The 14,592-nt window shown below is 42.6% G+C and overlaps 1 long non-coding RNA gene across 5 annotated transcripts; it reads left to right on the top strand.

The window, feature by feature from the left end:
• Nucleotides 1–2,987: 2,987 nt before the first annotated feature.
• LOC123112849 (uncharacterized) lies at nucleotides 2,988–6,907 on the top strand. 5 transcript variants are annotated; one of them, XR_006455745.1, is made up of 6 exons: nucleotides 2,988–3,221; nucleotides 3,303–3,411; nucleotides 3,631–3,791; nucleotides 3,939–4,020; nucleotides 4,244–4,322; nucleotides 4,588–6,907. It is a non-coding gene; the product is annotated as an uncharacterized lncRNA (long non-coding RNA). The 5 variants fall into 5 exon arrangements; XR_006455744.1 differs by having other exon boundaries at nucleotides 4,244–6,907; XR_006455741.1 differs by having other exon boundaries at nucleotides 3,939–5,987; nucleotides 6,458–6,907.
• The last annotated feature ends 7,685 nt before the right edge of the window (nucleotides 6,908–14,592 follow it).

Here is a 14,592-nt window from a genome sequence, read left to right as displayed (position 1 = left end):
CGACGACCCACATCCCGCCCCTCGCCGTCGGCCACTCTGGCCCCGGCAACCACCCTCAGCTCGCCTCTCCCCCTCCTCGTCATGGCCTCGCCTGCCCCCTTCCGGTGCCCGTCCACGCACACTGCGCTGGCAGGAGTCCAGCCCCTCCACTGCGGGCGCTAGCTCCTCGCGCCGCCCGCCGCCCTCCTTCCAAGTTGAGAAAGCGAGAAAATAAATAGTTGTGAGCATGCCTTCATGGGGGATTTAACCTGCACACATGTACGCAAATCAAAAGGTCTGGAAAATACAGTAGGTACACATCATTATGAATCATGTGTAGATCGATCTGGTGGCGGTATTCAGCCCACAGCGAGCACCATTTACCTGCTCTAGATCGATCTGGTAGTTGAGAGCAAAGTGACGATTTGGGTAAAGTCCTTATCCAACTTCAGATAGAAGAGTACGTACAATCTACGACAAATAAGTATTGCAATCAGTATTGTGAATTGTGATACTCAAAGGTGAAGTTGGGATGAACAATACATAATATAAGGGGGACACCACATATAAGGAAAATCGGAGGATTTAAGAACTGGACTTGTAGGCTATCTTATCTTTCCTCTTCAATATAAACCTTGGGTGAGTGGGGGCGAAACATCGGATGCTGCAAGAAGGAGGCTACAGGGAGAACCTGTTATGGGATGGGAGGCGACACTGAGAGCTCCAGATGTCTCTCTGCTAACATGCGATGGGTGTCAAACAAAAGAGACTTCCAATTTGTTCCATCAAGGTCGTTCACTATCCGAGGCCGAAACCTGGCTACTCCCAATCAAGGACACAAGCACAAAAATGCATTGTTCTGCTCGGCAAGAATGATAACTGTCTTGAATACCCGTCGATATAGCAGCCTCCACTCCAAGGCCACGCGATCTACAGGTCCACTAACATGCATGATCAGCACGACATTACCAAAGTTCTTTCTCCACTGCTATTATCATATTCGTTTATATCTTTGTGGAAATTTTATAAAGCAGTTACAAATAAGTAAAAAATGTTTTTTTCAATAGTCCATATCCTTAGATTAATTGGAAAAATTGTTTATTTTCATTGGACAATGTAAAAATAAACAAAAACTATGGCCTTCTGAAGGCTCGTGCATGACATTACCAAAGTTCTTTCTCCACTGATATTACCATATTTGTTTACATTTTTGCGGAATTTTATAAATCATGTACAAATAAGTAAAAAAATATTTTCATCAATAATCATATCCTCAGATTAATTAGACAAATTGTTTATTTTTTATTGGGCAAAATAAAAATAAACAAAAAGTATGAACTCATGAAAGCTCGAACTCAGGACCTACTACAGCAAACACGCATGCGCTAGCCAACTTTCCCGCGCACAGTTTGGTAGTAGTAGGCGTCACAAGTTATTTATACTTTCTCTACCCTACCGCCAAAGACTATGGCGGTAGGATATTTTCAACATCGAATGACCGTGACGGCACAGTCAAGTCTTACCGTCATAGCCCTCGGCGGTAGGTTGTGTTACCCTACCGCCAAGGACGATGGCGATAGGAAAAAGGTCAGATCACAAAAACAAATTCGAACTAGGGTAAGATCGTGCTAAATTTTTCAAAATGGGTCAAAACAGTGAAATCGGCCTCCGCACGCGCTCACCTTATCTCCTCTCAATTTCAGCCACACAAACCTCATTGCATCTCTTTCCCCTCTGTTTTCACGCACGCACCTCATGCCTCGGCTAGCAGCCTAGCACCGCAGTCTGCCGTCTTGCAGGCCACCGGCCGACGACCTCCCTCGTGCGCCATGGAGAACGGGGACCTCCCCGTGACTGATGACCCCAGCTTACTTCCTTGCTCTCTTGTCGGACGCCATGGAGGACGGCAACGAACTCACCTTCCCGAGCGAGGTTGGCCTCTTTTTCTCCCCGAACGGCGGTGGTGTCCTCTTCTCCCTGAGCGTGGCGGTGGCCTCCTCTTCCCGAGAACGGTGGCGGCCTGCTCTTCTCCCAGAGCATGGCGGCAGCCTCCTCTTCTCCCCGAGCGCGGCGGCAGCCTCCTCGTCCCGGCGAGGCGTGATGCAGCGGCTAGGACAGGGTCGCCGGCTTGAAAATCACTATCGCCATTGATGACACCACCTATTTTGTGCCCAATGACGCCAGCGACGCGCTCATGCAGTCTGGCGAGGCATTTTTTTGTTCATGCTCACAAGCTTTACTGAGTGCACACGCCAGAGAACTCGGCAAACAGAGCGCCCGTTCGTTCTGTTCTATCCCGTCGTTTTTTTTGCCGTGAACCAGGTTTGATACTCAGTAAAGACATTGCCGAGTGCCCGACGAAAGAAACCCGGCGAACACCTGTTTGCCGGAAGGGTGTAAGCCGGGTACGCTTTGCCGAGTACAACACTCGGCAAAACCATCACCAAGTGTTTTTGGGCCTTTGCCGAATTTTTTCAGCACTCGGCAAACAAGTGAATTCCAGTAGTTAAGACACCACACATCACTCTTCATGCATTGTGTACAGTACGTGAAACATCATTGATCTACTTTTGTACCACATGATTCTAAATATATGACAAAGCAAAAGCATGGCTGGCTAGAAGAGGACCATTAGCTTGTACTCCCTCCGTTCCAAAATATAGTATATTCCCTATTTTTGTGCTTCAACTTTAACTAAATTTAACCAATGAGGCCAACTGCGGCGGGAGCAAAAGTTATACCAGTGAATTTGTTTTCATAAGAAGTTTTCGATTATATAGTTTTTTTCCCACCACAATCAGTCTCATTGGTTAAATTTATGCTCAAAGTTGGACCTTGAAAAGTCCGGACGCACTATATTTTAGAATAGAGGGAGTACAACACAATTAAACATTAAACACATTCAGCGGCGCGTGAAGGGCGCACACTGGTGATGTCCACGTGGGAAGCCTAGGAACAGTGCATCGATTTGGGTAGCGAGAGAGAAAAAAACGCAGCGATACATCCATCAACTGCGATCGCCTGTTTCTCTTCTCTCGATTCCCCAAGCCAAAGCTAGCCGCCGCCGACTCCCCAACCCCGGCCTCCACTCCATCGCCGGCGGCCTCTCCCCCTTTCTCCCTGGACGCATATCCACTTGAGCAGCACAGCCTACGGTCAGATCTGCCCCTCCGTCCTCGCGCCAGAAACCCTAGTCGTCCGGCCATGGTGACCGACCGCAGGCACATACCTCGACGACGGTGGTATGTTATCAATCCCTTCTCTCCTCCTCCTCCTTCTTCTCACCCTCTTTGACCCCCGTCTTGTCTCATCTCTGTACATAGGCGCCACGGAGCGGAGCTTCCTCTGCCCGGGACGCCGCTCATGTGCTCGTCAAGGTCCGCTGCTCCTTCCTCCAGTCCCAGTCCCAGGATAAGCAGCAGTAGCATGAAGGTACGACCCTCTCTCTTGATTTCCTCTTATTCCCTCCCTTTCCTTTCCCTAAGGCAGGGGATTTGCTTTCCTTGGTAGGTGCACGCATCTCCTCCTCCCTGCCATTTTGTTTTGTTGCTCCATGAGCAGATACCTTTCTATAGTAGAGATCTAATAAGCTTCTGTTGATTTTTTTAGAGGAAAAAGGTTACATTTGCTTGACCATATGTATCCTTTTAGTGAAGTTTGTAACAGGCTATTCAAGCAGGAGTATGTGTAGACATATTTGCTGTAACTGATGAATACACCGATTTGGCTTCGTCGAAGTTTTAAAGTATTGAAAGTGGTGGCTCATTATTTCTCTATGCAAACTCGGATGATTCAACACTTCACCAGGACATGTGAGCTTGATCTTATGATTGTCCTCTGTATTTTATTTCTGAAATTCCCTGTGTAGGTTCCTGATAAGATGTCAAATTCCACCGCCTAGGTTCCTGATAAGATGTGAATGGTCTTTTCCTCATTGCCTTGCCTTTTCTTATGAACAGGTATTGCCTATTGAGTAGACCCTATGCATTTGGTTGTGTTCTCAAGATGAGAACATCGCAAGGTTTTGATCCTGGCCACTCTGTAAGCCTTCAAGCTACCTGTATTCACATTATCTATATGATCAAATTCAATGTCTGTCACCGTAAAAGTGTTTAACCCACCTTGGGTGCCACTGACCTGTTAGGTCTGGACCCACATGCCATTGATGCAATAGTGGCATAACTGTTACAAAAATTGCAGTAACAGATAAGGATTTAACACTTAACCAGACCATCTAATTTTTAATGTATCCATCTTTTTGCAGTATGGCCATTTCTTCCTTGATCCTCAATATGAAAATGTGCAACATATTAACTGCTGTGAGTCAATTCAGATTATCATAGGTAATTCGCATAATGGATTGTCATAAATAATTTGCATCATGTTGTACCAACAAACAAAGGGAGTGCATGGTTCTACTAGCTTATTTGTGTTCGATCCTCCAACTGGCTCTGCATGCCCAAGATTTGAAGCGTGACTGACTTTTTTGTGTCGACTGAGTTATTTCGTTACAATCACCAGTGGAGATTTCTAAAAAAATATGTGGATTGGTAAGACTAAGTTCGACTATCGTATTTAATGGGTCATAATTTCTTATTCCAAAAGCAGATGTTACACAAAAATACATGAGTTCATGGGGGAGCACGTCAACAAGGCTGCTGCATGAGTTCATGTCGTCGGCAGTGGCTCGCTCGTCAACAAGGCTGATGAAATCAGGGGGAGCACGAGCGGGTCCGTGGACGAGCACACTTGATGCTTCTTTAATTCACTACAGCAAAATACTAACAGCATCAACATCGATAGTGTTCGCCACTCTCCTGACGGTGTCTCCGATACTTTGGCCCCAGATTAATTAGTTGCAGCATCACCATAGATTTCCCTCCTGCGGACTATATAGGTTGGTGTGAGCTCGGTTTGATTTGGCCTGGTTTTGATGTCTACTGTGTGCAGGTGCCAAAGGTGTCCGATCGAACTCAGTTGGAGGTCAAACAGGTTCATCTCTCGGGCATGCCACCAATAACGCTCGATGACACCGATGCGCAGACTATAAGTTTACCCCCTCAGCCCTGATATATTGGTGTGAGACACCCTGCATTTACATGATATTGCTAGGAACGCGTGCAAATTTCATAATTTGTTATACATGCTGCTTAACTTGATCACCGGTGTGCTGTTAATTGGAACTCAAGAGAATAGAGATGACACCTTACCATAGGCAACTCTTAATTATGTGCGCGTTAATTCAATTCTGAAAGTTGATTCAAGTCTGTAGTGATTGAAGTAGATTCATAGAAGCAATTCCGTTAGTATGTGAACAAAAAGCTCATCTTATATGTGTGACCGGAGTTGCAGAATATGAATAGGGCAATGATCATAGATGCCAACACCTACAACGTGATTTATCTTGATAGAGGTGCAATGGATTCGTAAGTAGTTTTGATGTTTTTTCTAGATAGCTCAAGTACTTAAGCTTCTGCATTCATGAAAAACAAAAGAAGGGACTAGTAGTCAGGTTCCATTAATCCTTCTATAGGTGTTCTCTTTGATGCCTTTCCCCCTTCATTACTAGTACAATGATGATTTCTCTATTAACCTTCTCGGTGGAGTTGGGCACTGTGCTCTTGACCTTGAAAGTGTATTTGCAACTTTACTCATAATACCTTTGTGTGATAGTAATACTTTTGTGTGATAGTGAGGCAATTTAGTTGCATGCCTTCAGTCACAAAAAAAGTCCTCGAAATAAAAACGAAAGAAAAAGTAACAAGAGTTGTTGAAAATACGAATGGGTCATCAATGGCCATAGAACAGGAGAGCAATTTGAATGGACAATGGAAACATGAGTAAAAGAAGCAGCTAAACTGAGGCCGCTCGCCCAGAGTGTCTCGGAGGAGGATGACAGTGCCGCTGGATTGGCGGATGACTACTTCTTGGTGGCGTATGGATGTCGTACTGTATGGATCTTGATTGGATAGTTCCTGACCTCATTCTAGGATGCTGATTGGAGCCTGGTACTTCACTTTTCTCCTTACTGATAAATGCTCCTGTTCATTAATTTGGTAATGCTCATGACATTGCACGTGAGTTGCTGCGAGCCAAGCGATAGAAAAGTTTGAAACTAATGTTGCAGATGATGTTTCTTTTTTTTCTTCTTCATGACATTTTTTTGGGTTCAGCATGTTGATAAGAACTACTCCCTCTGTTTCCAAATAAAGTCTTTTTAGAGATTTCAATTTGGACTAGATACGAATGTATATAGACGGATTTTAGAGTGAGCTTCACCCATTTCCACTGTATGTAGTCCATATTGAAATCTTCTAACAAGACTTATATTTAGGAACGGAGGGAGTACTTTGTTTGTAGTCTTTGTATAACCTGCTTTGTTCAGAAGAATATTCTATCAGGCAACCATTTCTGATATGTTCACATGACTTTTTTCATGTGGCCGTTCCTCACATTCCTTTGCTTGCAACTATTCCAGCCAGCTGCAATGAAGTCCTCCATAGAGAAGGGTTTGCGGAAAATGATCTTGGCATCCCAGATAAGCAGGTCGGAGTCAAAGCCAGTTCCGAGGGGGATTTCAATGGATCACCAACACGAGAAATTGAAATGGCAGGACCAGAAAAGATGGTCCCAGGTCTCACTGCAGCCGGATGTGCAAGAACACATCAATGATCATCTGTGAGACTAACACTGAAATTTTGTCGATGGAGCATTACCTATGTTATTTAGCTTCTAGAGTACAATGACTTGTACGTACAACTATAACAGCTAGCAGCATGGTTTATCCCCTTCTGGTTCTACTATTTCTCTAGAGTGATGGCATAGGAAGAGCATGTGTATATGTTGAGGTTAGTCTTCTGAAACTAATGCTGCAGATGTTCTTTGTAGACTCAGCATGTGTGTTTATTTTATTTTTACTTCTTTGTGACGTTTGTTGGTTTGGCATGTGGATAAGATTTTTTTTAGTTTATGACTTCTTTCATGTCAGCATTTTTTATGCTGAGTTGTAGATGTCAAATATTATCGATCCATGCATCTTATTTACTTTTTTGTCGTCAGTTAATCGACTGACAGAGGATAAGTATACCATACCCAGGAATCAGCATTAGCATAGTCCAATGTACAATTTAGTTCCAATCAAACAGCTTGCATTCTTGAGATTCCGCCGGCTTTTGCAATGATTCATTCACAGTTTGTGTCCTTGATGGAATCACAAACTACAAAGGAAACAAGTTACTGGAACGGACGTGGAAGGGATAAAAAAATCGCCAATCGGAAGCAAATCCATACACCAACTCAGACCAGCAAAAGTTGGACTAATATAAGTACCCAGCTTTCAGAGTTTGGACGCCTAGATTAGTACACACGAAAAAGTACGGGCAACTTAGTACACGCCCAGGTTACAAATATTGATTTTGATTTCTAAAGAAGGGCAAATCTCCAAGTATACTCCAAGCTACTGAGCCAACCAGAGCAGATCAATCTACAAGCAATCTCCAAGCTACCAGCCCAACCGGAGCCAAGGAGCCATAAGTATATTCCTTATCCCCTTATCATGATTAACATACACCAACTCTATAATCCATCTCTCCATATAACATCCTTCAATATCCTTACGAACAATGTGGTACCTGCCATGCATATACATAAAATTTATCATCAGCAATTTTGAACTTCTGGACAAGTAAAGTCAGTTAATTATGAAATTTATCATCATCAATTTTGAACTTCTGGACAAAGAAACAAACAAGAAGAAAAGGACACGCCACACATCAACAAAGGAGAAGAAGAAGAAGAAGAAGAAGAAGAAAAGAAGAATAACACCAGTACAAGCGAGACATACACCAAGAATATTGTCTAGATGGAAGTCCTGACCAAATAGGTAATGCAACATTTCAAATTTCAGTTTCTAATTCTACATTAATATAAAACAAACTTAAGCATTTATGTTACACATTGCATTACTATTTTTCTAAACTTAAATTCATTACTTGGATTCTATAGAATGATCCAACTGTCAACTTCGGACCTAGAATTCAGTACTACTTGATTGTCTCGAAAGAGGATGTCTTCATGTACTCAACCGGTAACTCATTCGTGGAAATAGTGTTTCATTTTTTTACGAAAATGTTAACTTTTATTAAAAATAAGAAAATTACCAAAATTAACCTAATTACATAAAAATGATGCAAAAAATATCATGATGCTAACAACAACTGTTTGTTAGCTAACAATCGAGGACTACTGTGTGTGGCGTATGAAAATGGCTGCACGAGACGCTTCAAGGCGCTGCAGCAATACAAGTGCGCACAACTTCGTGTCAAGAGGCGCGCCATGGGCGCGCCCCAACCCCTAGTCTCTAACAAACTCGGTACAAGCTGGGAATTTCTGGATCCATCTTGCACAGCGCTATAGGTTTATTTCACAAAAGAACAAAATATGAAGCTTCCTGCCATATGATAGACAACTAAAAGCGGGACAGGACACGCCACGCATCACTCCTCATGGTGTACAGTACATGAAACAGCATCGATCTATTTAGGTACCACATGATTCTAAATATATGACAAAGCAAAAGAATGGCTGGCTAGAAGAATACATCATCTAATGAATCACTAGCGTGTAGTACAACGCAATCTCTAAGGGCATGGCCAATCCATAGCCCCAGCATGATGCCCCGCAGGCCATCACTAGTAGAATACAGGGAACTAGCCCAGCCCCGGTTTCAGAGGGACTTTAGTCTCGGTTCTGGAACCGGGACAAAACGGTGAGGACTAAAGCCTAAAACATTTAGTCCCGGTTCGCTTATGAACCGGGACAGAAGAGGCTCCACGTGGCCGCTGCGGGCAGCCCAGGCAAGAGGATCTTTAGTCCTGGTTGGTAACACGTACCGGTACCAAAAGGCAGCCACGCGTCAGCAACTGGCACGAGCTCGGGTTTTTTTTTTGAAAGGGGGGAGGTTTAGGGGGTTTTGGAGGGTTGATTTAGGGGTTTCATATTCTGTTAGCTAGCTAATAAAGAGAAGTGACCTCTCTTTCTCTGTGCTTGGTCGACGCTAGGTACTATACATATAAAAATGTTGACAAGTATTTAAATTTTTATATACATGATCAACATTTTTACGAATACTTGTTCAGCATTTTTAAATACATGATCCATATTTTTTAAAATACTTGTTCAACATTTTTATATACATGATAAATATTTTTAAAAATACTTGTTCAACAATTTTTAAATACTTGTTCAACACTTCTTGAAAATGCTTGATTAATATTTTTATATACATGATCAACATTTCCTAAAATACTTCTTCAACATTTTTGAAATACCTATTCAACATTTTTCAAATATTTGTTCAACATTTTTCAAATACTTTTCAATATTATTTTTCAAATGTTTGATTAACATTTTTATATGCATGATCAACATTTTTTCAAATACTTTTTCAACATTTTTCAAATACCTATTCAACAGATAAATGGGCGCATGCACCTGTCGGCCTGGAGGAAGCAGCCTGGGTGCCAATGGGCCAGCAATGGGCCGACTAGGGCTAATCGGTCGACAGTGGGCCGACTGGATCCAATCGGCCGGCAGTGGGCAGACTGGGGGCCAACCGGCCAGCACTAGGCCGACTGGATCCAATTGGTCAATAGTGGGCCGACTGGGTAATATTTTAGAAAAATATAATTACGGCGTAATATTTCTGAAATTTAATTAAAAAATGTATTATTTAAGAAAATTGGCAGCCCAATGACGACATAGCACATTGTCCGGTCCTGGAAACATTGTGGAAAGTTCCTGGCTGGTTTTGGAACCTTCTAGAGGGTTCTTGAACCGGTTTTGCACTGATTTTTTCTGTTTCTTTTTCTTTTTTGGTTTTCATGTTTCTTATTTTACTGTTTCTTTTTTTCTTTTACTTTCTTCATTTTTCTGTGTCTGTATTTCATTTTTCAGTTTCTTTTTCTCCTCCTTTTATTTCCTTTTTGTTCTCCAGAACTTGAAATTCTTTTCTAAAATTCGAAAAATATTCAAAAGTTCAAAAAATGTTCTTGTTATTAATTTTTGTTCACAAAGTCAAAAGATGATCTTCATTTTCTAAAAGAATGTTCGCATATTATTAAGAATGTTCGCTTTTATAAAATATACATAAGTTCAAAACAATCACGTTTTCTAATTTCATTTACGAGTTTCATAACATCTTCCCATTTCAAAATTTGTTCACCAATTTCAGAAAAATGTTCACGTTTTCAAATTTTGTTGGGAGTTTCAATAAATGTTCCATTAAAAGAATTGTTCACAAGTTCAAAAAATGTTCTTGTTTCATTCTTTTAGAGAGTTTAAAAAATGTACGCAAGTTTAAAACCTGTTCAAGTTTTCAAGTTTTGTTCGGCAGTTTCAAGAAATGTTCCCATTTTTCAATAATGTCTGTGTATACAAAAATTGTTTTGGAAATTGAAAAATGTTCTGCTTTCCAAAAAAAGTTCATGTTCTCTACATTTGAGTTTTTTAAAAAAAATCATGTTTCCCGGAATTGTTTGCATTTTTTGAAATGTTTGAGTGTTTTAAGTTTTATTCACAATTTCTAAAAGTGTTCGTTGTTTCATACAACCTTCATGTTTTTTCTCAAAATAACTTTTTCTGTATTTTCTTGAACAATATTCGATTGTGCACTCGGTTTGGTTCTTAATATTTTGCGCTGCATTATTAACCAGGTAGCTTAACTGGCTAGTTGTAGTTTTTTGAAGCGTCCGATCTCACGTTCGAACTCTGCTTAGAGCATCTCCAGCAGCTGTGCTATATAAGCGCCACGCTGAAAAATCTGTGTTTTTTGCGCGCGTTATCGGTCTGGGTGCTCCAGCGAAGGCGCAAAAACCGCTCGCGCGGCATATCTAGTTCAGCGCGCATGCCGAAACGTCATCGCGCGCCGCTTATTTGTTGCGCCTGCTCCCGCGCGCTAGACTCTCGAGCGCTCGCTCGCAACTCCACCTACCCCATCCAGCCGCTGCGCCGCCGCCACCCGCGCCACCCCATTTCTTCCGGCGACTGTTCCGGCGCTTCCCCGACCTATCCCCGCGCCGCCGCGGCTTCCTCCGTCTCGCTCTAGTCACCGCCGCCCGTCGCGCGCGGCAGTCCTCCGACGAACAGCGCCCGGCCGCTCACTGCCGCTCGGCGACCGCAAGGTGTTCGACAAAATGCCCGCAAGGTAAGTATTGCTTCAAATTCACATTTTTTTACATGAATTTGGTGCATGTTGATTGTAGTTTTTATAGCCTAGTTTATATTGAACATTGTAGATGAGTTCGTCGTATGATTCTTTCGAAGAAGAATTTGATATGGAAGAGGAGGAGGATCTTGCAATGATCCTAGCTATGCATATCAATAAAAAACCGAAGCACGATGGTTTGGTTTTGGGTCGGCAGAAAATTTGAAGGGATAGGATCGATGCCCATAACAGATTGATGAGGCACTATTTTATGGAGAATCCCACATACCCGGAGTCGTACTTTCATCGCCGGTTTAGGATGAACACCGAGTTGTTCAGACGCATTGCAGAGAAACTAGCGAGCCATGACCAGTTTTTTCAGCAAAGGAGGAATTCCGCCGGAGAGCTCGAGCATAGCACCTTTCAGAAGGTGACAACCGCTTTACGTATGTTGGCATATGGTATCCCGACTTATCTAGTTGATGATCACTTGGCCATGGGCGAGAGCCAAGCCATCATGTGTGTCAAGCGCTTCGCAGTCAAAATTGTGCAAGTGTTTGGCCAGGAGTACTTGAGATCTCCCAATGCTGACGACACTGCAAGGCTATTGAAGATGAACAAAGCTCGCGACTTCCCAGGTATGCTTGGCTCAATATATTGCATGCATTGGAGTTGGAAGAATTGTCCAAAGGCATGACATGGGCAATTCCACGACCAAAAAAAGGGTTCCACTATAATCCTTGAAGCGGTGGTCGATCAAGAGATTTGGATTTTGGATGTTTTTTGGAATGCCTGGATTTTTGAATGACATCAACGTTGTCAACCGGTCACCACTGATGACTAAGATTGCAAATGATGAACTGCCACCGGTGCAGTTTGTAGCAAATGGCCATACATACAACTTCGGCTACTATCTTGCGGATGGCATCTACCCAAAGTGGCAAATATTTATGAATCCGTTGAAAAAATTGGAAGGTAAGAAAAATCTTAATTTCCACAATGCTCAGGCGGCGGCTAGAAAATACGTGGAGATAGCTTTTGGGATTTTGCAAGCCCAACTTGCTACTGTGAGAGGATCGGCTAGATTTTGGGATCAAAAGATGCTTTGGTACATCATGCACGCTTGTATGATCATGCACAACATGATCATCGAGAATAAGCATGGCCAAGATGTAGACTACTCTCACATATGAACTCTTGGGCATCTCGTGCGAGTGCGACAGAGGGCTGAAAGGGTGGCCCGTTTTGTTGCCTCCTATCATGCCATTCAATGTCCCGCAGCGCATGATGATCTTCAGAAGGATCTCATTGAGAAGTGGTGGGTTTGAAATGGCCGACAAAGAGCATCATGATTTATGCGTTTGATGTTGTATTGTTGAAATATTTGTTGTATTGAACGATAAACTATTTGTTTGAGTTGTAATAACGAAATTGAACTATTTATTGTTGATTTATTTTGTTTGTGTTTGATCTTTCTGCTTGTGTTTGGAGCGCATATGTTGTTTGTGTGAGAGCGCGCGCGCTGCATTTTGCCGCGGCTGCTGGAGCCAGCGCTGCCCGCCGTGCTAAATCAGATGATGGGCGCGTTGCAAACTGGTTTTTAGCGCGCCGCGCGTTGGGAGGCTGTTCGAGATGCTCTTAGCGCAGTCTTTTTTCGAGCGCTGCATTTTCCGTTCAGTACTGGTCGCTACCCAAATGGGCCGGCCCAGTCGGAAGGGACTGTGCATACAGTTGACATTCTGCCGCAGAGAGCGGCATATAGGACCGCTTGCTATAGCGTGGCTAATTCCTATTGGGCTGTCAAGGCGTCAAATATAGGCAAATATGTAGACAGGGCACAACGCACATCTACTCTTCGCTAGTTTCATGAGCGGGCTAGCCCATCTAAAGCCATTTAGCAGATATAGGTGTTTGCGTTTAATTTTTCTTTTTTGTTTCCCACTTTTTATTTCCAAAATTTTAAAAAACTCATCTTTTCATAAATTTACAAACTTTTATCAATTTTACAAAGTTTTTCGAAACCTGTGAAGATTTTTTAATTTATGAAATTTGTTTCCAATTTTTTTTGCAATTCTACAGACTTTTAGTTAAATTTATGAGCCTTCAGAAAATTGCAAACTTTTTAAATTAATTTTCAAAATCTGTGATCTTTTTCCAAATTCATGAACATTTTTCATATTCATGAAGTTTTTAAAATTCATGAACATTTTTCAAACTGGGATTTTATTTCTGAAAATTCATGAATAATTTTTTGAACTTTTTCCAAATTTGTAAAATAAAATAAAATCTATGAACCTTGTTAAAATTTACAAACTCATTTTAAATTCGAGATTTTTTTAATTTATGATTATTTTTTTAATCTAAAAAAAGGCCACCGAGTTTTTTGAGAAACAATACAACGATGTAAGAGAAAAGTGAGAAAAGGAGAGCAAACAAAAGGTATGTGAGCGTACGAGGCAATTGGATGTTTCATGGACTCCTCGTTCAAAAGGTTGTATCATGAAGCTCTCAGATTTGGAACCATGCACATCCGGCCGTTTTACTCATTGTGTGGTTTCTAGCTAGATAGATGGTACCCCTATTTCCTAGGAATTATTGAGGGCATCTGACTTGTGGCTCATACGGGGTAGACATGCATGGGTGCAACCAAATTTTCACCCACATGCAGTATGGCGTCCGCGAAGCTCTCATGACCTCATGCTCTCTTTGTGCAACATCTCCTATTTAAAGCCACGACCACCTTCATAAGCGTCCCCAACGTAAGCATCGATCTCATTGAAAGTAGCAACATCTCGATGAATCATCCCTCTACCACTTGTCAACTAGAGTAAGGGCCCCAGCCAAGAAGAATGCGGCGGCGCGAATCCTTGTCATCGTCATGGTGGCAACTGTATTATTACCGGCGTCAAGGGCCACCGTCACGAAGTCCGGCGAGGAGCTGTTCAAGATGGCTCTTGCCGGACTCATCGATGTGGCCATTGACGACGCCATCGCCGCCACCCCACCATCGAAAATACCGGAAGTAAAAGCGGCTGGGGAGAAGCAACAACTCCTCGCTATGGCCAAGGTGGACACGGCCAAAAAAGACAAGGCCAAATTAGAAGCATGCATGTCGGCCTACAAGAAGGCTGGTGAGCAAGTCCTTGCCGCGCCGCCCGCTCAGAAGTTCTCGGTCATGGACACAGGCTTTACCGAGGCTTCTCGCCCAGCTCCGTAATTGGCACCTCGTTCACCCATATATTCGATTTGTTTCTTATTTTCATTGTCATGCATGCACATCGTACAATCAGTAGTTCTTGTTTCATTTTCATTTCTTCCTATTTCTATTGACGACTTTGTTTCGCATGATCGAGCACTTGTAATAATGCAGATACAGGGAACCCTCACGTGCGGGCACATTACAATATGTA

Source organism: Triticum aestivum, chromosome 5B (genome assembly GCF_018294505.1).
Source record: "Triticum aestivum cultivar Chinese Spring chromosome 5B, IWGSC CS RefSeq v2.1, whole genome shotgun sequence".
Lineage (NCBI taxonomy): Eukaryota > Viridiplantae > Streptophyta > Magnoliopsida > Poales > Poaceae > Triticum > Triticum aestivum.
Note: the sequence above shows the minus strand (reverse complement) of the source record. Positions and strands in the feature narration are given on the sequence as shown.